The sequence below is a fragment of the Pieris napi genome, chromosome 22 (assembly GCF_905475465.1).
Source record: "Pieris napi chromosome 22, ilPieNapi1.2, whole genome shotgun sequence".
Lineage (NCBI taxonomy): Eukaryota > Metazoa > Arthropoda > Insecta > Lepidoptera > Pieridae > Pieris > Pieris napi.
The window spans coordinates 7,588,256-7,612,440 of NC_062255.1; the positions used below are offsets into that span (position 1 = coordinate 7,588,256).

Below are 24,185 nucleotides of genomic sequence, written 5' to 3' on the forward strand. Positions count from 1 at the left end.
TATGCTACCCCATAGAGACTGTTTGCTTATCCGGAAGCAAAAGTCCTAAATACAACTAAATTTTTTTAATATATATATTTCCAATTTTTCTCTCCATAAAAACCTTAAAGTTCAAAGATTATATTTTTTTTAAATACCCGAATTCGTCCTGCCGTCTTCAACTTTTGCGCTTAGCAACATTTTTTGAGAATTTTTATTAACATAGCTATGGATATATCCCGAAGTAATAGACACTTTCACAGAAAAATTTGTATAACAAAATCTACATTCCAAATTTATCAAAAAAGTCGGTAAAATAAAGAATTTGTAACCTCAAATCAAAAGTATATCATTTATAAAATAATATTTAAACAGTCAAAATTCATACTACCAGCTCCTTGAGCGAATTTATAAGGTATTATTATCTGTGCGTACTAATCATAAAAGATACACAGAAATAATCCCTCCAGCGAGAGTCTTTTATTTTCCCGTTCCTAGAAACATGTTTCAATGAGTTCCAACAAGAAAGCGCAAAACGAAATTAGAGCTCAATACGAGTCAGCAAATTCATTTCTCGAGCAATATTCAAGCTAGAATCTGAGTTTCAGGACAGTCGTTTGCGTCCTGAAATCGAATGTATGCAAACTTGTTACTATGAAACTGACGCTACATCTACTCCGATTATGTGAGGAATGGCTTACTGAGCTGTCCCGACTGCTGCCACCGTATAAACAATAAACGACTCTAATCCCTCGAGATTAGGTCGTGTTTCGATCGAACAACACAAAGCCAAGTTTCAGTGTTTCAAAGCCCGAAACATTTCCTTTGTAATGAAATCGTTGAAACTCCACGTTACTTTTTAAGTAATTTTACGCACGAACTGAGCTAATTGTAAAGTTTATTAATGCACTTTTTGAGTACTTATTCCTTATTTATAAGTTAATAATGTTAATCTTTGTTTCCTGGTAATTAAGTTTTGCGTCTGCTTAAACTTTGCTTTGCAATAGAGCTTATAGAATCTACCTTTGCTTTCTTTGTCTTTGAAAGTATTATCTTACATCCTATTATTGTTTGCGAATGTACTTGAAGATGACAATAACAACGTCGTTAGTCTGTTAATGCGGCTTTCGACTGAAAACGCGATACGATAGTTATGTACTATGTACTCGCCAGTGAAGTACATAAGCCTAGGTACAAAGCCGTCAGCTCGTTTTCCGTACATAAGCCTGCGTATTGATTTTTACAATTTACGCAGATACCTATTGCCTTACAAACGAATGTACATAACAATCAACTATGTATATATCATACTTAGGTTTTATTTTGCGCTAATCAGCACTGCCCTGACTTAATCCGGGCATGCGTGTTTAGCCTGAATCCTAGGTAGAGCGATGTTTTGTTTACATAGTATCTAACAGGTAGCTCGTATCTAATTACTCAATGTCGGCACCTTGAGACGGGAGGAATTCACCCGAGCGCGGTGGCGGCAGATGCGTCGCAGCTGCCGGCCGGGCCACTCATCCCCGCCCCGCTGCGGTCCGCGCAATCGCGACTAACAGTTTTATTTCCCCGAATAAACTTTATCAAACAAAGCGTGCATTCCCCGCACCCTGCATCTGCTCACCCAGCTGTTTCGCTTGCAGCTGCCCACGGCGTCTCGCTCGCTCTACCGCGCACCCCGCTCCGCGCAAGGGAGATATCAGATATCCGCTGTAATCGCATCGAGACCCTTCAACTCCCTGCACGGCCCATTCGCAGTTCGCATCCCGACGCCGGCGGGCTTACTGCAAGTGATTATGACGAGTAAACGAAAGCGTGATTGCGAAAATAATTCCGAGAGGCTAGCGAAAAGGCAGCGGCGCCGCAAGCGATCCCGCAGTGAACCACTAATTAGCGACCCGCAAACAGCTGAAAAGCGGCAGGCTTTGAAGCGCCTTTTTGGTCGGATATGTTCAGTGGAGATGGAAAACGATCATGTTTCGGACGAGTCGGGTGATGACTACAACTTTGATGATCGCGAAGTCTTCGGTGACGAGAACGAGGATCCACTGCTTGATTCCGTGCCCGTGAACATGGACCCGGAGCAGCTTGGGTTCCTGGTGTGCGCTCAGGAGACGCTGCGGTTCCTCCACGGGCGAGGGATTCCAACTGAACATCCAGTGTTCGCCCGGCTGCGCTCGCGTCTTCTTCGCGGAATCGGTGAAATGGCTGTTGCCTGAGTCCTACTCGGCCCAGAGCCCTCCCAAACCTAAACTTCCGAACACTTATAATTTCTGTGCTTCAAGTGTCGTTGGTGTATTCTTCCCACAATGTACTGTTTCCTCTTCCGGGCTCTGGAATGTGTTGTGTCTTGATGTAAGGTTTATAATTGTGTAACGAAGCAACAGGTGGCCCAACAGGGCGTCTAGTCACTATCTAGTCAATGTTTACGAATTATATTTGTTAAAAAAGCTTTATTATCATTCGAATAAATTCGTCCACTGTAAGCGTTTTATTATTTTCCTCCTTCATTTAAACTTCGATATATCGATAGCTTAAAAGAAACAAATGAAATACACTTCATTAATAATTTTAATTAAGGCTTTTGCGATATAATATCTAGCAGGTCCTATTTTTTATTTTTAATGATGAGGTCCGCTCTTTGTTTCAACAATTTTATACATCAAACATTTCAATCCCATTATTAATCTATATATAATAAATAATCTAAGCAACAATGGTAAACATTCTTACACAAAAAATATTTCCCATAGTAGTATTAAATAGTTAGCATAATGTTTTGGATTTAGATCATATAAATCGAATTTATTTTTCTTATTTATCTGTTCAAACTTTGTCCCCTAATTATTTTATCTTTCCCACGCACTCTATGTTATGGGGTCGATTTCTTTGTTCAAAGGGAGTTTTTCACTAGGAATGGGGGACAGTTGCTTAATACCAACTTTATTCGCTTTGGCAAAGTTATATTCGCGAACATGTATTTATACATTTTATCTGATTAGATAATAGTTAAAAAAAATACCGGTTACTGTGCTTTACAATGCATCAACAATTAGGATAATTATTTATTTTTATGAATTCTGATAGTATACATTTAAATAAAGCATTTTCGTTAAGTAGTGTGATTCTCAAGTATATACATAATTGTTTCAAGTGTACATACACACTTTCTATTACATAATAGAAAAGTAATCTAAGTTGACCTATATACATACATATGATACAACCATTAGGACATATCAATAATTAACTAATAATAAATAATACACAGTTCAATATGATTTTAGTATAATCCCCAAAAGTGAGAACTTTATTGAACCTTCCAAAAATACATGGTAACTTAGGTCGAGTCTATTAAATCACAGACTGGCAGTGAAATGTGAAATCTCAGTGAGAATTCCCAATTTACACGTAATAGACATACGGAGTGAGAACTTAAATGATACCTTTTTAGAATTCGAATTTTAAATTCTTTGACGTATATTTCGTATGTACAGTAGTCTGTTTTTAAAATACTGGTTAGAATTCTAAATTTAAAATATTTGATATTTATTTTACGTATGCACAATAGGTCTGTTTTCAAATTACTGGTGAGAATTCTAAATTTAAATTAACTGTCGTTTATTTTCCGTATCCACAGTAAAGTATTATAACTATTATTTACAAACTGGTTAGAATTCTAAATTTAAATTTTTGACATTTATTCTTCGTATGCAATACTGGTAAGAATGCGTATGTTTGCAAAATACTGGTTAGAATTCGAAATTTAAATTTTCTATCTTTATTTTTATATGCACATTAAAGTTTTTTATCAAATAATAATATCTAATAAAACATCTAACTTTATCTGAACCCATAAAAGAGTATTACCAATTAAAAGTCGATTACTTAAGGGTTATATTAAAAAGATTTGATTTGATTTAAACGTGAAGAGATAAAAAAAAACGTTACACATAATAAATTTATTGATATTAAAACTAATACATTGTGCTTATATCTTTGGTAAAAACATTGCTCTAATAAACATAAAAGTACCCAATTTTAGACTAAAAAATACACTGTAAGTCACTTGTAAGATGTCAAAAACAGTTCGTGCTAGTCTCATTTCCGAACCACGCCCTTAATCATTAAATTCGAAGATAATTGAATTTTAAAATTTACAGGTTTTGAAAAATGGTAACCATGGTAACAGACATGGATTTCTTTGGTGTATTTAATATACAATATGTTGGCTAGCCCATAACAATAAGACTGGCCTATTACCTTAACTAATATGAATGACAAAAAACAATACTTAATAATTATGAGTGAGTATTTATTAAAAGATTGTGCATTATTAAATATTACTACAAATTTTCGGCTACAATATTCTAACACCGCGACCGGTACAGTCAGTCTTTAATAAACACAGGTTTTTCACTGCTCTTGTTTCCCTTTTATCAGTCGTTTATTAATATTTTCGGCTCTTTGACATTAATCTGCTATAGAAGATAATTTAATGAACCACTCCGTGTATGACATTAAGATCTTTAAATATTTAATATGACTCGACGAATCACATGTTACATTATATGATTGCAAGTATAAATAATCCTTAATCTAACTATATTAATTTTATTAATCATTATTCTTTGGTATAATAAATAATATTGGTTCAATTCATGAAAAATTACCTAAATCACAAATCTAATTAACTAGTATCAGGCGATATTTTTTCCTATAATATTTCATATATATTCTATATATAATTCTTCGATGACATTGTTTAATATTATAAATACAGTCTATGGAATAAGTCTATCAAAAAAAAGTATACGGAAATACTACAACCAAATTTAGATATATTAATTTTTACCCTTTTAATAACGTTTAGTTTATAAAACAGTATGTACTTAATTAGTTTTTATCCATCCAAAAAATAAAAATAAAAAATATCTACTTATTAACAATTATTCTTATTTTTAACTTTTAATTTTATTTTATTTACTATACACCCTTACACACGATTTTCATTACTCACACTGCTAACTTTAATATTATTATTATTATTTTCTACTAAGTATTTCTTTTTCTTTGCTACTGCGGCGCAAACTAGCTGCTGTGGTCTCTGGCAGAATGACCAGCGTTGTGGAACTTTTTGCTCTTCAGCATAATGCTGAGCCAGGGCCAATTACAACCACAGTACACACACATTGCACACTTGAAGCGAACCGAATGGCAAAAGGGAATTTTTAATTTTTATTTTCAATTTTTTTGTTTTTGATATGTCTTATTTTCGTTTTTCTTTGAGTATTGTTATTTTGTGTGTTTATGTGTGTGTGTTTTCGTATATAATAAATGTTATGTCTATGTCTAATTATTTCGTACGCCATAATGATCAAGAAAGTTCTTGATTTCTTCTTTCATTATAACTAACATTACTTCCCCTGTAAACGTATTCAATAAGCAATCTATTTAGTTCCTCGAGAGACTGTCCGTCCTGCGCTTTACTAAGAAGCATCGCAGACAATGCTTTGTGAAGGCTGTGTGCCGTCATCTTTGTCTTCAAAACTTCCCCTTTAGATGCTTCCGATGGCTCCGGAATCATACTGAAAGATAAACTTAGTTCACTGCAAAGTTTTGTAATTAACTGGTTCGTTCATAGTAATTTGAACCAGCGAAAGCTATCATTCTAACTTATAAGTAGAACTGAGGTACTAATTGCAGAACTGCAACTGCTCCGACATCAATAATTTAATTTATGAAAGCAAAATTATGGGATTTTGTTCCTTTTTACACGCTTTATATTAGCTTCACCTGTATGTATGTATCTATGTATGTATGTATGTAACCGAATCAGTGACAATATAATAATTTCATAGGTTTATCTCGAAAAAACAATTAAATTTTTTTTAAGTCCACAAAGCAATACGATTAAATTGAGACAACAAGTGTAGGTTGCTTGATAGACGAAAATATGGCACAGAGCGCCCCAAGCTTTTTCACAATAAAACCAGTATTTTTTGTTCATTACCATTTTCAGCCTAAATTAGGAATTATTTTTCACTTTTTAGTTTGATCTGCTTTAAAAGCGTGTTTTATAGTTTTTTTAAACTATATTTATTTTCCACTTTTTAGTCCTAGCAGCAATACGTGTTGTCTCAATTTAATCGTATTGCTTTGTGGACTTAAAAAAAATTTAATTGTTTTTTCGAGATAAACCTATGAAATTATTATATTGTCACTTATTCGGTTACATACATACATACTATTTTTAAACTATATTTATTTAAATCCTTTTTCCACCTTAGTCTTTGAAACTGTTTCCGATATGTATTTTAGATGTTACTGTGATATTTTCCGCTGGTTCCAAATAAAACAAATTTGACATCTTACTTAACGTAGCCAGTGTGGTTAGTTTCTACAAAATCCCTTGTCTATTATAGGCTTATAAATATAATCTGTGAAACAGACTTCACGTAAATTAACAAATTTTAAATCAAACATAACATTATTAAGATAATTCGACGTTTCGAATACTGTTTGAGCAATCGGGAATAGCTGGAGTCTATAAATTCAAGTTTATATCTGCCAAATATTTCCTTTAAAGTATTTTCAATATTCATAGTAATCTATAATTCACATTTATCTACCAAAGCTCAATAGTGTATAATGTATAAGAGATTAAAAATCATTCAACCAAATATATCATTTCCAATATTTCGTATGAAATGAGGTCGACAATCCAAGTCTATACAATGCACCATTTTATTTCGACCCTTTAGCAAAATGTTTATATTTCAATAATTCCAGGAATTGGCGAAACGGATATTTGTTTCGGCTACCTAGTTTTATACAGCTTTAAAGCTCCATTGATTTTTCACCATGTATTGACGAAGGAAGCGAGATAGGTGCTTTTGTTGTAAAATAATATGGATTCCAAAAATTGTATGCTTGGTAGTTAGTACCTTAGTTTAAGTTATAGTCTTGTAGAAAATTAGGTCAAAATAATATTAGCCATAATTATTGTATAGGCTAGATTGTAATTCATGTAAAGTTGCACTCGCACTTTTGTGAACTTTATTGTAAAAAAAAAATAATATGCAATCAAAATCAATAAAATATATTGAACAATTATTGGGTTCAAAATTAGTGTCAACTCCTAAAGAATTTATATTCAATTTATATTAAGAAATAATTAATTGAACTTTAAAGTTCGACCTGACTCATAGCCCCAAATATTTAATTAGCATATTTTGTTTATGTGTTACAAATTGTAAGAACAACGTTTTTTTACGATAAGTATTCTAAAAAAAAATCTATATATGCCTATAAGAAAAATGGTCTTCGTTTGAGGATCCTTCACGCCTAAACCACTGATCGTATCGACATGAAACTACTGCCATTCGATGCGAAATTTTTCCTAGATGGTTTATGGCTATTTTTTAAATTACTTTTATGAAAATTTATACATACGGACTTCACCGCGGAAACATTCGGGGAGGCTTCATAGAACCTCAAAACGTCAACATCTGTTAAAAACTCGATTTTCGACAATTTTCAACTTTCTTCGCGGGAAGTTAAAAAGAAGAATGATAAAAATATGAAGAAATAATAATGAAACATAATATTTTATTTATTTCCTATTTTAATTCGCCCAGCAAAGCGGGCGGGAAATGGCTAGTATATATATAAAGTAAAATTTAGATAGTATCTTCGTTTCACAACTTTCACAATCTTTGGCTTGCAAGGCTTTTTGCTTAAACTCCTTCCTGGAGTTGGAAGTAAGTTCCAACTCCAACGCGTCAAAGAGTTAATAAGTATATACATACAATTTTTTGTATATTTTCTTTCAGCTCCCTAAATATCACTTATTAGCGAAATTTATTGAAGTTATACTTCTTTAGGCGCGTTATGAAAAATTGATGAGAGTGAAATTTTACGATGCGCGCGCACCGTGACACAAAATTAACAGAATGAAGTTGCCGGTCGGTCCGGACTTTGAGAGAGGAGTATTCTCTTTTTAAAACATTGTCGTAATAACGTACCCAGGGAAGACCCCACAAGGAGTTCGCTAGTTCGCAAAAGAAAATTACTTGTCTCTTATTAAGCCGCGCTATAAGCATTTTTGTATGTAACGAATAAACATAAAAACGTTAATTTGAATACAAATCAAGTGCGAAAGCTATTATGCAAATACAGATTAAATTTATTTACGTAATCCTAAATACAATCTGTCTGTACACCATAAAGGAACTAAAAGTGCTTCAGACTATTCCTTTGATGCAAAGTTACTCTAAACTCTATCTCATTAATGTAATTTATGAAACGTTTCAATGAAGTTTGAATAAAACATTATCTTATATATAATATTCTCGTCTCGCGGTGTTTGTAGTTAAACTCCTCCGAAACGGCTTGACCGATTCTCATGAAATTTTGAGTGCATATTGGGTATGTCTGAGAATCGGACAACATCTATTTTTCATCCCCCTAAAGGTTAAGGATAGTCCACCCCTAATTATTTTTTTTTAATTTCTAGATTTTTTTTTTATGATACAGCATTAAAAAATATTTACAACCCCTAATTTTCACCCCTCTACGATCAACCCCAAATTTTTATTATATATTGTTAGCGGACTAACGCCATCTTGTAGCAGAAACCTATATAAAGCGTGGCAACACCGGCGTTGACTCACTTTTATTTCGAAACTTCGTGCGGAACGGACTTGTTACTAACCTAACCTCAGTAGATTTTAAAAGTCTAAAGTACCTACACGTTCTAATCTTTTGTGTTTACTAATAATATGATATACATGGCAAAACGACGTTTGCCAGGTCAGCTAGTATCTTATATATCCTTGCACACAATTATACACAGACTATGTCAACATCACCATGTATTTATCATCTTTGAGCAAATATCTACCCTTTAGGTTTCCTATATTGCTTAAGGTTTCACTACAGATTAAGCAATAGACTTAATTTTATTTCTAAAAAAAAATATTTAAAAAAGCGAACAGACACAACCACCCCGGAAGGTTGGGCTTAATTCAAAAGCACTCTTTTTGCAACTCGTAAGACAAACCTGGGTTTTATTTATGTTTAATTGGATGTACATATTTGTAAAGATGTACCCCTATATAACTTCTTTATTAACCCAGTTCTTAAGTTCATTCTTTTGTTCTTGACTCACTAACACGGGCCATCCTTGACCACCTATCTTCTCCTACGCCACTACTTCTCCCATTTCCTAGGCTTTTTTGTAGTGTCTACTTATCCATATTTTTTTTTAGCCATTTTTTTCCTCTTAGCACTGGTGAATGTTTTGCTAAGCCTTTGTTTTTGACTTGCAGAAGCAGGAACATGTGTAATACAATGACCTTTTTATTGACTTAATCAGTTCAATTGTACTCTTACGACTAAAGTAGACTCTCTTACGTAATAAGTAATTATTATACTTATTATCTTTATTGCTAAATCTATGTGCTATTAATAGATAAAGTACAAAGCATAAAACTTTTTGTAATCCACATCCACATCAAACAATTAATAATTCCATTAAAAATCGCGTATCTCCGTAACATAAAGGGAAACATTTCGTCGAAAAAGCGGATCTTTTTTGAGAGCTATTTACGTCAATAATCAATAAGTGTATTCCTGGAAAACTTTCCGATCGGATGTACTGTTATTGGACAGGGTTTTTCATTCTATGTTCCACGTATAACGGCTTTATGAAAACTTTGAGCCGCTGTCCCTTGTAACTATGTAATTCAGTTTTATTCCGTATCAAAAGCTTTCAAATTATAAAGGAAAGAAGAGCATGCGACCCAAGGTTGCTTCTGATTATACATGTATTTGGCAATAATTCTTAAAACATACACAAACTATAATAGTCTAATTTAAGCGCTAAGCATTGCCGATATCTATCTGGAAATTAACTGATTTTTTTTTATGTAATAGGAGGCAAACGGGCAGGAGGCTCACCTGATGGTAAGTGATACCGCCGCCCATGGACACTCACAATGCCAGAAGGCTCTAAGTGCGTTGCCGGCCTTTCAAGAATTGGTACGCTCTTTTCTTGAAGGAGTTGAATTGGTTCGGAAATATTTCTGTGGGTAGCTGGTTCCACATAGTGGTGGTGCGCGGCAAAAACTGCCTTAGAAAACGCTCAGTTGTGGAACGACGGACGTCGAGGTGATACGGATGGTAAGATTTAATAATAACAGTAAAGTAATCAAGCTATACACAGTAATGTAAAACACGATACTAGACAAACAATTACAACGGTCAGAAAAAAAATGGAGTGTGCAGTATTAAATGGGCCTCAGGGTACTCGCAGTGTAGTGGACAGCCGCGCGGGCTGACAGCGTGACCACAGCAATGATTTTATGCGAGCCCAGACAACACGAAAAGGAAATTTAATAGTCCATACGAACTCATAATCGATTTTTTTATAGGAACTGAACACGTAATGTAAATGTAAAGTTGAGTAGGTAGAAAAAGTGTTGGCCTAGTAGCTTCAACGTGCGACTCTCATACCTGAGGTCGTAGGTTCGATCCCCGGCTGTGATCGTGCCGACTTTCTTTCTATGTGCGCATTTAACATTTGCTCGAACGGTGAAGGAAAAACATCGTGAGAAAACCGACGTGTCTTAGACCCAAAAAGTCGACGGCGTGTGTCTCTGGAGGCTGATCACCTACTTGCCTATTAGATTTAAAAATGATCATGAAACAAATTCGGAAATCTGAGGCCAAGACCTAAAGAGGTTGTAGCGCCACTGATTTAATTTTTATTCAACACATTATGTATGAAGTACTTCTAACACAAGTTACACTAACGGTAATGGCCGATTTACATTATCATTAGTGTTTAGGAGAGTGCTTTAGGATAGTACTTTAGTTGAAACATGTAAACGCTACTTGCTTTAGTAAACGCTACGCTAAAGAACTTGCCTTTCAAGTTGTACTAAAGCACTCTCCTAAACACTAAGATAATGTAAATCGGCCTTAAGTTCAGAGCCGCAATTTAGCGTGATCATTACCCGTATGTCAAAAACAAACAAGAGTAATATTTAGCGCTGAATCACGACTCTAAAGTTTACCCTAAGTATAAAAAAATATTATATTAGTAAAATTTTAAATGCAACTTTTTAAATTAATATTCTAATACTAATAATATTTAATTGACGTTTCAAGCAATTCGCGATTATATTCATTATAGACTTTGGTAACATACACCATATAATTTTGATCAGCCCTGCTATTCTGTAACTCACTTTTCGAACTCACACAGCGGTATTCGCATCGGCGGTCGCTCTCAAATCAGTCGTGAAGCAGTCATTTTATGATTTGGCATTCTGATAAACAATAAACTACAAGCTCCCACCTTTTCAGAATGCCAAATCATACATCAGACTGCTTCACGACTGATTTGAGAGCGACCGCCGATGCGAAAACCGCTGTGTGAGTTCGAAAAGTGAGTTACAGAATCGCAGGGCAGATTAAGGTATTATCCAATGAGTTGTATCCTCTTTCACTTGTTTTTCGATATCAATCAATCAAATATGTCAATTTTGTGACGTGACACAGTAAGAATAAGAATGTACAAGAAATATGTTACTTTTGTCTAACTAACAGAAGCTACGAGTAGAACAGGTGTATCTGTACCCGACCAATTTTTCATTCTTTTGACTATGTCATTGCATACATAATAAATATATGTATATGTAATTTCCGTTAAAGCAAATGAGTGCTTTACATCAATCTTCACGTTAAGTGCTTTAATTAATTAATTGATCTCAATTATGGACCGACATGCTTAAAGCAGATATGTATATACATACATTATGTTTGTGAACGGAATTTCAGTTTTAATTAACATAATTGAAATTCTATTGTTGAATTTTAATATGAATCAACGACCAAATTACTATTAAACATTTATATACCTTCTTATACAGTGACTTGTTACACATAACAGGTAAAAGTTGTCACTGTCTTTAGAAAACATCATCAAGATCAGTTTAAAAAAAAGTGTCCGTGTACTTATGTACGCGCGTAAGAAGTTATACTTCTTTGGCATTATTAAAAATAGTTTTTGTTTGCATGCAAATAATTAGTTACAATTAAATAATCAAAGACTGGAAAAGGAGTCATTATAGTCAATAAAGTTCAGTTTACATTTGAAAAATTAAAAAAATAAATATTTATTATTATTCTCTTTCATTAAGTGTAACATAAATTATATTATTATTCGAATGTTGTTTTTAAATTATGTCCAATGCCGTAGCATCTTCCGTGGGCAACTTCATTCTGTTAATTTTGTGTCACGGTACGCGCGCATCGTAAAATTTCACTATCATCAATTTTTCATAACGCGCCTAAAGAAGTATAACTTCAACAAAGGAATTATGCGTGGACTCACTTTATACTTCAAATTATCACAAAATCTACCAATCATACTAAATTTATTGTCTGTGGTTTACATTTTCGAATCTGTCTCATTTAATTCCTACAGTCCAGTAGATAATCAGCTGTCTGCGTCACATGTCGTCGATGAAGTGTTGATGGTTAGATTTAGAGCCTTTTTTTTACACGTTTTACGCTAAGACTCTACTATGTCAAAATGCATTAAATCAGCGAGTAATAACGGTTACTTTGACTCTGATTAACATAACATATATGGTAAATAACGATTTCGTAAATAAAAAATCAGTGTCGCTACAACCTTTTAAGTCTGAGCCTCAGATTTCTGTATTGCCATGATCATTTGTCAATATAATAGTAAGGTGACCAACTATACTCATTTACTGAGTTTTGTACTTTTTTGCAAAAGGTACTCTTTTAAAATCCTGTACTCTGAAAGTACTTTTGTATAATTTTTTAGATTATTTTAGTTGTCCAGGCAATAATGCTGCTGTTGAAAGGGTTTTTTCACTACGGAATGATTTTTGGAGCAGTGAGAAATCTCAACTCTCGGTAAAACATTATCTGCCGTCTTAACAGTCAAATTTAATATGCAAAATGAAAGTCGTTCGGGTGTAGCTACATTGTTAGACGAACATCCTCGTTTAGCATAAAAAATCCACTCCGAAGAAAAATATGTTTTTAAAAGAAAATATATTTATCGTTTTGTCTTATTTTTTTTCACCTATGAAATACTTACAAAGTGTACTCTTTTTTAACAAAAAAAAAGTTGGCCACCGTAATAATAGGCAAGTAGGTAGTCAGCCTCCTGTGCCTGACACACGTCGACTTTTGGCTCTATCGCAAGCCGGCAACCTACGACCTCAGGTATGAGAATCGCATGTTAAATATAGACAAACCCTAATGGAGGAGGATACAAAAGCTCGATTTTACTAGCACTGCGTCAATCCAAATATCTAAAGCAGACAGAATTTTATATACATTAAAGCAATATGGCCGCTAATGAAATATATACCTATGTTTTATATAACCATGATTCGCTTAATTATACGAACAGTAAATTGAACTGTGATTTCGAATCAGCACTTTTGTATTTAAAATTGAATTTTGCTGTGCAAATGACGTGCTATTAGTTTTTGGTAATCTGGTACTTATATATATCCCGGGAGGTTCGTTTATTGATTGGTTGCCATATTTTAGAATCGAAATATGACTACAAACTACGAATTTCAAAATGTGGTAATTATGACATCCGACATGGGCTAAACATTACTACGACTTGGTATCACTGATATTTTACTTTTCATACATTGATTTTAGACATTAAACATGGCAAAGCCAACCAGAGACTTCTTCACCACGTGAATGAAGAGGCTGTTCAGCTCCTTGACACCATGGAGTTAGGGAGCGTTCAAGTATTACATAACGATTTTTGGTCCTTTTGTAAAACGTTACGATACATGGCGGGGATTGAATTACGCGTAATTGTTAATATGATTTTCAACTTTCCAGTACTTTACCCCATATAATGGTAACTTTTAGGTATAAAGAGTCACTAGGTGGTCACGAAACGTTTTGCTATACCTACTTGGGTACCTACTGAAAAACGTTACGGTGCGTTACATGGGGGGGGGGTGTCTCCATAATCTCCAAAAATTGCGTGACGTAATACTTGAACGCTCCCTTAGTAGTCAGTGGCGTAACAATAGGGATGGCTGGCAAAATGCCACGGGCCCCCGACCCAAGAGGGCCCCTGCCCAAGATGTATTATGTTCTATGGATGAATGTGAAGTCCAATACGCATTGGGCTAGCGTGGAGACTACATACCATTCCCTCTCGCCTAAGAGAGGAGGCCTATGGCCCTTAGTTGGACATATACAACGTGTAATTGAGTACGCTGAAAATCTCGAAGTTTTCACTGAACCATCAAAAGAATTTGCCACGGGCCCCAGATGGTATAGTTACGCCACTGCCAAGACTCAAAAATACCCAGCCACTTCAGCTTGTGTGGTTTTAGCAACTATAAGAACGTTTATAAATGCTGAAAAGTGCTAGTCAACACTGATTTTGTTTATGAGACAGTTTTGTAAAGATACTAGTCAGTGGACTTTAAATTAAGTAGAAAGCACTAGCACTATTGGCTAAAGAAAAATCCGTTGACAAGTCTTGTTATCAGCAGTGGAAGAGCAGTGTTGGCCTAGTGGCTTCAGCGTTTGACTCTCATACCTGAGGTCGTAGGTGCGATCCCCGGCTGTTCACCAATGGACTTTCTTTCTATGTGCGCATTTAACATTTGCTCGAACGGTGAAGGAAAACATCGTGAGGAAACCGACATGTCTTAGACCCAAAAAGTCGACGGCGTGTGTCAGGCACTGGAGGCTGATCACCTACTTGCCTATTAGATTTAAAAATGATCATGAAACAGATTCAGAAATCTGAGGCCATGACCTAAAGAGGTTGTAGCGCCACTGATTTTTGTTATCTGTGCCCGAAATACCCAATGATTAGGTCTTAAACAGCTTGTGTCATTTTTGTACTTCTCGTACGGAATTGATAATAATCAACTCTTCACTATAGGTTAACAATGTCGTATAATTCACACAAAATTCAAGATGTAAAACACATATAAAGATATATAGATAGTAACTAATAGGTGTAGGTATATATTGAACATATACTAATGTTGAATTTCATACGTATGAAAAGATTTATATAAAAAAAACAGTTGTCAGTGAGCCAGTCAGTTTCAGCTTAATTAATTTATATAAGGGCGTGCCAATGCAAGGCTGAACTAATTCATATTATTACACAACACTTCATAATTAACAAGCGACGATATAAAATATTATACATGGTCGCGTGGCAGTACGATAACAAAACATATAAATAGTAAATCAAATGCCCGATAATACCGAATTCGCGTAACCTCACGGAAGCACTGACGTAAAGAAACCTGTCAAACACTTTGTATGCACCAAATAAAAAACGCACCTGCTGGTTTCACCCCTCGTCTTAAGCCTTAGAAACACCTTAACTTTCACAGAACAAACTCTTCGAAGTTATTCGTAAAGGAACTGTCGACCAAATGCCATGAACGACCAGTCACTCATTCATCGCCCTATTAAATTACACTTTACAGAATAATAATTCTTGTTCCGTATAGAATAGAGTTCAAAATCTTTTATTGTATTATGTATAGGGGCGCATCTGTTCAGTTCTATTTGTGATTTACCCTAACATGTGGTAGGGTCTATTCGAAATTTAAAAGGAACAACTGTTATACAGTTTAAAAAAATATGAATGGCGAATATTGTGTATTACGTGATAGTGTTGCTAAAACTGATTTTACAATTACCAATTTTTTTATACTGTTAACTAGCTGATCCGGCAAACGTCGTTTTGCCATGTTTATCATTTATAATAAAAAATAGGGGTTGATCGTAAAGGTGTGAAAATTAGGGGTTGTATGTATTTTTTGATGTTGTATCATAAAAAAATAAAAACAGAAAAAATATCTAAAAATAAAATAAAAAACTTAGTGGTGGACTATCCTTAATATTTAGGGGGATGAAAAATAGATGTTGTCCGATTCTCAGACATACCCAATATGCACACAAAATTTCATGAGAATCGATCGAGCCTTTTCGGAGGAGTTTAACTACAAACACCGCGACACGAGAATTTTATATATTAGATAAAACCAAGAATCTTCATTAGAACATTATCACATTTTTATATCAAATTCCTGATAAAGTACACGCTCTAATAAACGTGGAGGAAAGATAGTATGTTTAAAATAAGGTACACCATTAAAAGTGTGTAATCGACAAAATTGTATTAAGAATACATTTATATGCCTGAGTAAACATAAACCTACACCTTATCAAATAGTTTCACTTTAAACTTAGTTAACTGCTTAAATTATTTCTAACCAGTATAGTAGCTTCAAAACAGTATATATACTTCAATAAAGAACTTATAATTGGTACAATTCAATACCCGCCGATCTTATATTTGCTACCGAATGGCGCAACATGCCAAAGAAATTTATAATTTTATGTCTGAAAGTAATTTACATCGAACCATTCCTTAGATTAACAAAAAAACAACTTTCTAATACAATATGTATTAAATAGAGTACGGTTGGGCTTAAATAAAATTCAATAAGATTAAAATATAGAAAAGACCTTTATAAAACGAACTTTAGTATGAAAGCTGTATTTAGAATTACTAAGTTATAAATGTAGTGCTCTTATATTTTTACTTTCAGATGCAGTCTTTAAACTGAATAAATTTATTTAACTGAGTATTTTCAGTTAAAGCAACGATTCTGCAGTACTCGTACAGTCCTTTTTTAATGGAATTAATATAAAAATGACTAACAAAATATTGCTAAGAAAACTGACTGTCATTTTAATATTATGTACGAGAAAGAGAAAGAGAAGCAAGAAGAAAAAAAGACTTCTTTTTAGAGCAAGCGTGTGTTATTTTAATTTTAACAAATCATTACCTAAATTTCTTATTAAAACTAATTCGACATGTTCTATTATAACACTACAGCCTTGCGATTCTGTAACTCACCGCCGCTGCAAAAACCGCAGTGAGAGTTCGAAAAGTGAGTTACAGAATCGCAAGGCAGTAGTGTTACCTGTATACATGCGTATTCCAAATGTTAGGACACACATATCTTAAGAAGCAGGATCATATTACGTCCATTCCTTTAGGAACTGTGCCACTGTGTGTGATAGATATGTCAAATGTATAAAACCAAATGTATAAATGTGATACACTTTATAACACTTTAATTATTTTGAAATTGCTTATCAAATAATTATTTATAACTCTTATACCTATAAAATACATCTACCAATAAAAATTCATTATTTATTATATTCATTCATTACCATACAGCAACGATAAAACTAAGAAGTGGTCCCCGTGGTAGATCGGGGGTGGTACCTTTTATTCTAGCATTGCGTCAAAATCACTGATTCTGAAGTCTCCAATACTGTCTAGTTTATATTCTTCGTTCACATCTATCTCGTACTTCAAGAGTTTCTACTCTCAACGTAACGATTTCGAAGTTGGAGGAAACAGTCGTGTAGCTTTATTATTTACGCTCGACTTGCAGAGGCTCGTTTTGAGCTAGAGGTGAGAGAGAGTTTTCTCTTTTTTAAAAGTGTATAAATATTGTTATGAAAATTTTATATTCCCAATACATCTTAGAATTTTAACTTACACAGTAGATAACAGTTTTGATGTAGATGTATTTTAATACAGAAATAAATGTATATAAAAAATAATTTTCTCATGGAAGAGCTGGGAACCCTGACACAGATATTTTTCTAAGGGTTCCCAAATATTACACATTGTAATGCATATGTTAACGTAAAATTGTAAAAACCGTTAGATTGTAATCTATCGGTTATCGGTTATCGGTATTCGGTAGATTGTACTACACTAACTTAGTTATCATTCAAACTTCTTTGGTCAATTACAGATTAATTTTACTTCCCAACAATTTCATATAACTACCGAATAACAATACGTTAATTTGTAAGCAGTTCGTTGAGGTTCACAATCTTTCGACAGTTTACAATCTCGCGAGATAGATTACAATCTAACGGTTTTTACAATTTTACGGTGACACATACATATTATTTATATCAGACCCTATTAAAGGGATCCTTGGTAGCGATGTCTATGACTTCAAAAAACCATGATATCAGTACTACTACGTAGACAAAATCGCGTATAAACAAGATCACTGTTCAGACATAAATAAAATAATTCCGTCATAACTCTTATCAAAGTCATACACATCAGTCGGCGGTGAGCGCACGCGGCGTTCAGTACCGGAAAAATCGTGACTGGAAAAATAATGAGTTAAATAAACTATATGATGTAGTGTATGTAATCGAATCGGACAATGGTGAGTTGATACTAAAATATTTATGAGTTTATTATTAAAGAATAATTATATAAATTAAGATGAATAAGACCTTGAATTAATGTTTCCATTCTAGTTAATTCTAATTCAGAAATATAGTTGCAAATCTCGTTAGATAAAATATAGATTTTGGTTTCTTTATTTACGAATTGATACAAGAGTGATAGGGACAAAACATAAATTGCTACTTTTAAAGTACGTAGACAGAATACTATTACAAGTATTTAGTGTTACCAAATTACTTTAATTGTCTTTGGTTTTATGGGCTCATTTTCCTCATGCCATAAAATCGCTAGAATTATATAGATATTAACACTAGAATAGTTGTGAAAGTGATTATTACTATTATTATTATTTATTTCTTATTCCTCGACAATAAAAACCTTTTAACTTTCATATTTGTACTATAAACGAATCTAACGACCACGTGTCTTAAAACTTAATTTTTGAGTGTGTATTTGAAACTAGTTAAAATACTTATAAGTTTACTAGCTGATCCGGCAAACGTCGTTTTGCCATGTATATCATTTATAATAAAAAAATAGGGGTTGATCATAGAGGGGTGAAAATTAGGGGTTGTATGTATTTTTTAATGCTGTATCATAAAAAAATAGAAATTAAAAATTTTGTCTAAAAAATCAAAATCAAAATTTAGGGGTGGACTACCCTTAACATCTGGCGGGCTGATTTGTGAATCTAAACCATTTCCAGATCCCCTTGAAGACACACAAAAAATTTCATCAAAATTGGTCCAGTCGTTTAGGAGGAGTTCAGTCACATACACACGCACACAAGAAATATATATATTAAGATTATATGTTACGTCAGCCAAAATAAATAATTAAATGGTACAGTGTATAGGCATATGTGTCTGCATAAATAGAGGGGGTGCGGGTGTTCCCATCCCACCCCAGTATGGTCTAGTGCCCAGTTCCCACCCCAGAATGTCGAGTAACCGATTAGACTAAAAAATTCACAGAGAAAATAACCCTTGATTGTACTGTAAACTTAAGTGTTCTGATAAGTTTCGTTCTAAGAAGTAACTGTTTTTTCAGTCAATCGTAAAATCATGTGGACATACTCAAGCGTGGACATCCCCGGACATCGTGTGTCTAGGACTGATCGTATACGAATCTACGTCTCCGAGTGTATCGTCTGCTTCTGTATTCTCTTCTTCATTCTCTGCGTTGGACTGCTCTTGTATCTCTTCTTCCATCTTTATAGTACAGTCTCCAGTTCTAGGAAAGTTGCCGAGACTTTAATCGAAAGTTAAAGTACGACAATACATACAAATAATGAATTGAGAAACTTTATATAGAAATGTAAGTAAGAAAGCATTGTACATTACATAACAATTAGACATTAGAATCCATTCCGGATCTCCAAGGTATCAATAGTATCAACGTTACTTAAAGGTGGCGATAGGAACATTTCCTTTAAGTAAGTTCCAGAAGATTGTATAAATGGACTTCAGCCTTGCGATTCTGTAACTCACTTTTCAAACTCACACAGCGGTTTTCGCAGCGGCGGTCGCGCTCAAATCAGTCGTGAAGCAGTCATTTTATGATTTGGCATTCTTATAAACAATAAACTACAAGCTCCCTCCTTATCATAAAATGACTGCTTCTCGACTGATTTGAGCGCGACCTCCGCTGCGAAATGCGAAAACCGCTGTGTGAGTTCGAAAAGTGAGTTACAGAATCACAAGGCTGGGACGCGTCCCTACTAACGTGAGCTCTAAGGAACACGACGGACTAAATGCTATTAAACAAAAATCCTGATATCTACAACAGTAATAAAATTCCTTGAGATATTTGATAGAGTGGTTAAACTTGTTGCCTATTCACTCCTATATATAATAAAACTTATATAATAACTTATACTTCTTGCTAAGAAAATTTCAAATTAAATAATATTAAATAAAGGTAATTACGAAGCAGCGACGACGACCTTCCTAATTTGGAGAGAAGAAAACTGGTTGTATGAAATGTGATATATAATATATGTAAATAGCTAGTTTATAATTATTTGTTATCTACATATTTTAATTGTATGTTTTAACTGTTATTCGTTAATAAATAATTCAAAATTATTTGTTTTTAAATAGCGAAAATAAATGCTTCCCTATCAAGAAATAAGCATTGGAAGATTTTTATAGTAGCGACTAAATTTGCATTTCGATTTAATTAAAACGCATTTTATTTTTTCTTTAACACCTGTTGATAAAGACTTAAGAATGTTGATAGAACAGCAGCAATCTCACTTTAAGAATGAAATTATTTTAAAACTAGAAGCCGGGTTTACTGATGTTATAATTAAATTGTTTCCTTCTCTGAACATGAATAACAGCAAATTTGTATTGAGCAGGGTTGAGATGGAGACTATTTCGATGTGCGCAGTAAACATTCGCGCATTCTTTGACGGCTAACATCCTGAGGGAACCGACATGTCTTAGACCCAAAAATCTATGACATATCTGGGTCTTGACCCATATAGGGTAGTAGCCCCACTGGATTGGTTATTATTAATAATGAAACCAGCAAAAACAAAAGACATTCGAATAAGGTTCTAAATTCGAATTTATTACATTATTTCGAATCAGCTCTGTATTATACAAGTGTGATAAAATATTTAAATTACCTGCAATTAACATTGATGACAAGGTCGTTAAATATTTGTATGTTATATTATAAGATAGTATGGTAACATTTGTGCGTCACATTTTACGCAATTTCTATTATGAATAATCATATAAATGGTTCTTTATACAATTACACTTTAGAATTACTTTAAATTTAATTAGCCAATTGCAAGATAAAATGTCTTTATTTTTAATATAATTAATAAAATATTTGCAATATTATCAAACGAATATTAACACCGGAACAGAGTTGACAAACAAAAAAACATAAACAAGAGCTCCGATTAGCTCCGTGAACTTTAACATAACGGAAATAACATCTAGATAATTAAGATAACATAACCTATTCATTTTCCCCCATTACTAAAAAATAACTCGTTTGAACAAAAATACCCATCTATCTTTTTCTATCACCACAATGTTAACCACTTTCGTCAGAAAGAGACGAAATAGTACTTCAGTTAATATTGGAATTAGACTTTAGTTGATGAATCATTTGTTTGCGAAAACATTTTTGTTACTCACTATAAACTGTAATCAATAAAAGTCATTGTTACGCTATCACCAATACCGATTGGCCAACAGTAACATATGGTATAGTATAGTAGATAGAATCAATAAACATACTTCTATTCTAATGCAGTAGCTAACTGTCAAATCACTCACGATTTATTTAACTAAGGCAATTCTTAAACACATAGTCAGGGCCATGATCAAATTTCGTTCTTCAAAAGAGCATTTTAAACATCACCAAAGTGTGGTCGCGATGGCTATCCTCGAGGGACCTTCTGGGACTGCAAACTTGGAACAAGCGTTGTTAAGGGATTACCACTTATGGTACGATTTAGCCTGAGATTAGAAGACGTTATTGTGAGACGGTCGACGACCTGGCTAAAATGTGTCGCGGATTAAAATGCAACGTGTTTTTATTACCGAAGAAATAAGTTTAAAAAATTAAATTTATAATTTATATAAATTTTCGACACTTTTAATATTTTAATAACAATTAAATTCATTCAATTCCTAACATATCTTCCTTTTTCCCTCCAAGCCTCGGAAATCTAAAGTTTTAGATTTGTATAAATATGAACAAGACTTAATAATTAGTTTGCCAAAGATGTTTAATTTCTGACATGACGTGTACTTTGTACGCACGCACTTTTTTTACTAATCTGTGAAGAATAGAATGTAATTATGTATTAATTGCAAAAACATATTAATATCATCTGAAACATCAATGAGATTTAATCATTTCATCGTCCGCATTTTTAATTACAATATGCAATCACTAGGCGTAAACTAAGCCCAAAATTGACCTTGAGAGTTTCTGCATACAAGTATGAACATAATATGTGATGGATTTTGACATATTCGAGTCATAGTTCGTGCTAAAGCGGGCCATAGACGGACCGCATGTTGCAATCAAGACCGACTGCAATATGCGGTCGCCGCACGGCGATCTGCAGTTTCCATACTAAATTCATATTCGCAATACTCGGACCGCTCGAGCATAGTCTCATTTTTGAATGTCAAAACTTAGCGATATGGTTGTCATATGTCAAATCTAATACTTTTTGATATTCGATGTTAGTTTAATATATAAGCCTTTTAAAATAAAATATACATAGGGATACACATTTCAGAGTTTTACTAAATGTATGTTGACAAATAGGTGTAACCGTATAGTGTGTATTGCAACCGGTAGCAAATGTACCCCAATACGTATACAGATCAACAAAAACAACGCAGAATAAGTATAATTTTAGAATCGTTATAAACTGCAAGTACTACAGATAACATGCGTCTATTACCTAAAGACAATAAACTATTATCTGTATTTATTTGAGCGCAAAACAAAAGGATTATGTAAAGGCGTAATAAATATGATGTAATCAATGTAGTCACTGGTTTGACAAGATTGTTCAATCGTTTATATCAAGTCTGGGCCGCTCATTTACTATTATTATTGTTTTCTTTTGCTTTTATTCGTACCTTATTGGTATTCGTTTACCAACCCAAGCGACTTTTTCGATACAAAACTTCCCTGAAGTTGTGCTGCGGTATTGCGAATCTCGATTGTGAGGAAGTTGCATGGATCTGGTTAGATCTGCGCCTTCAGAAGTTCTCATGTAATTCGTATAACATGTTTTCATAAGTATTTATTGTCCTCATTTTAACATGGGTGATGTTTGAGAGTGTGTTTCGCAGTGTCCTCAACCCTGAGGTCGTAGGTTCGATCCCCGGCTGTACACCAATGGATTTCATTTCTATGTGCGCATTTAACATTCGCTCTAACGGTAAAGGAAAACATCGTGAGGAAACCGACATGTCTTAGACGCAAAAAGTCGACGGCTTGTGTCAGGCAAAGAAGGCTGATCACCTACTTGCCTTTAGATTTAAAAAGTTATCATGTAACAGATTCAGAAATCTGAGGCCCAGACCGAAAGAGGTTGTAGCGACACTGATTTATTTTATCTATGTTTGGGAGTAAACATAAAAAAGTGTATTTTCAATAATTGTCGTAGTGCTATGTTTCTTTTAAATTGTCCAATGCTGGACTCATCTCATGTCTTGTTTAAATTGAACATATCATTCCCTAGAGGTTTTAAACAAAAAACCAAAATACATTTTCTATCTATACTAATTAACGGTTTACGCTCCACTAAACAGAATGGCTAGAATAGCTGCAGGGCATAAACAATGTTGATATTTTTACGGATCGCCCGATTATAGGAATGGGCTGTTATCACTGTTATATTCTATTCCTATATTATAAGGTCGTAAAAGTCCTCAGCTATCAACGTAGCGACAATTTTGTTCTAATGTTTCTTATCTTGTTTTCTTATGTGTGGCCTAATAAATAAATAATTTTAGCTTTCATTTCACTTCAGTACGGAATAAAATACTAGTATTCTTGCGAGCGAAATCAATTGCATCAGATTGTACCCTGAAGGGAATTGAAAATCTACACCAGTGCGATATTGATGACAGAACAATCTCACTTTCACTATAGTAAATCGAAACTAAGACGCCATAAAAACTCACTCGACCTTGACGCCGTTAAACTTCTCATTTCTCTTGTCATAAGGGTCGCCTGGTATCGCTTAGTAGCCGCTATAAGGCCGCCCGTTGCACCAAGCTTTGAGTTAATATTAATATTTTGTATGGACAAAACCATTCGAATAAGTGAATTAGTGTGAGTGCATGTT

The 24,185-nt window shown here is 33.8% G+C and overlaps 1 long non-coding RNA gene across 2 annotated transcripts; it reads left to right on the forward strand.

Annotated features, from left to right (window-relative positions):
- Nucleotides 1-18,094: 18,094 nt before the first annotated feature.
- On the forward strand, nt 18,095-20,427 carry LOC125060829. 2 transcript variants are annotated; one of them, XR_007118928.1, is made up of 3 exons: nt 18,164-18,317; nt 19,391-19,657; nt 20,261-20,427. It is a non-coding gene; the product is annotated as an uncharacterized LOC125060829 (long non-coding RNA). The 2 variants fall into 2 exon arrangements; XR_007118927.1 differs by lacking the exon at nt 20,261-20,427 and having other exon boundaries at nt 18,095-18,317; nt 19,391-19,852.
- The last annotated feature ends 3,758 nt before the right edge of the window (nt 20,428-24,185 follow it).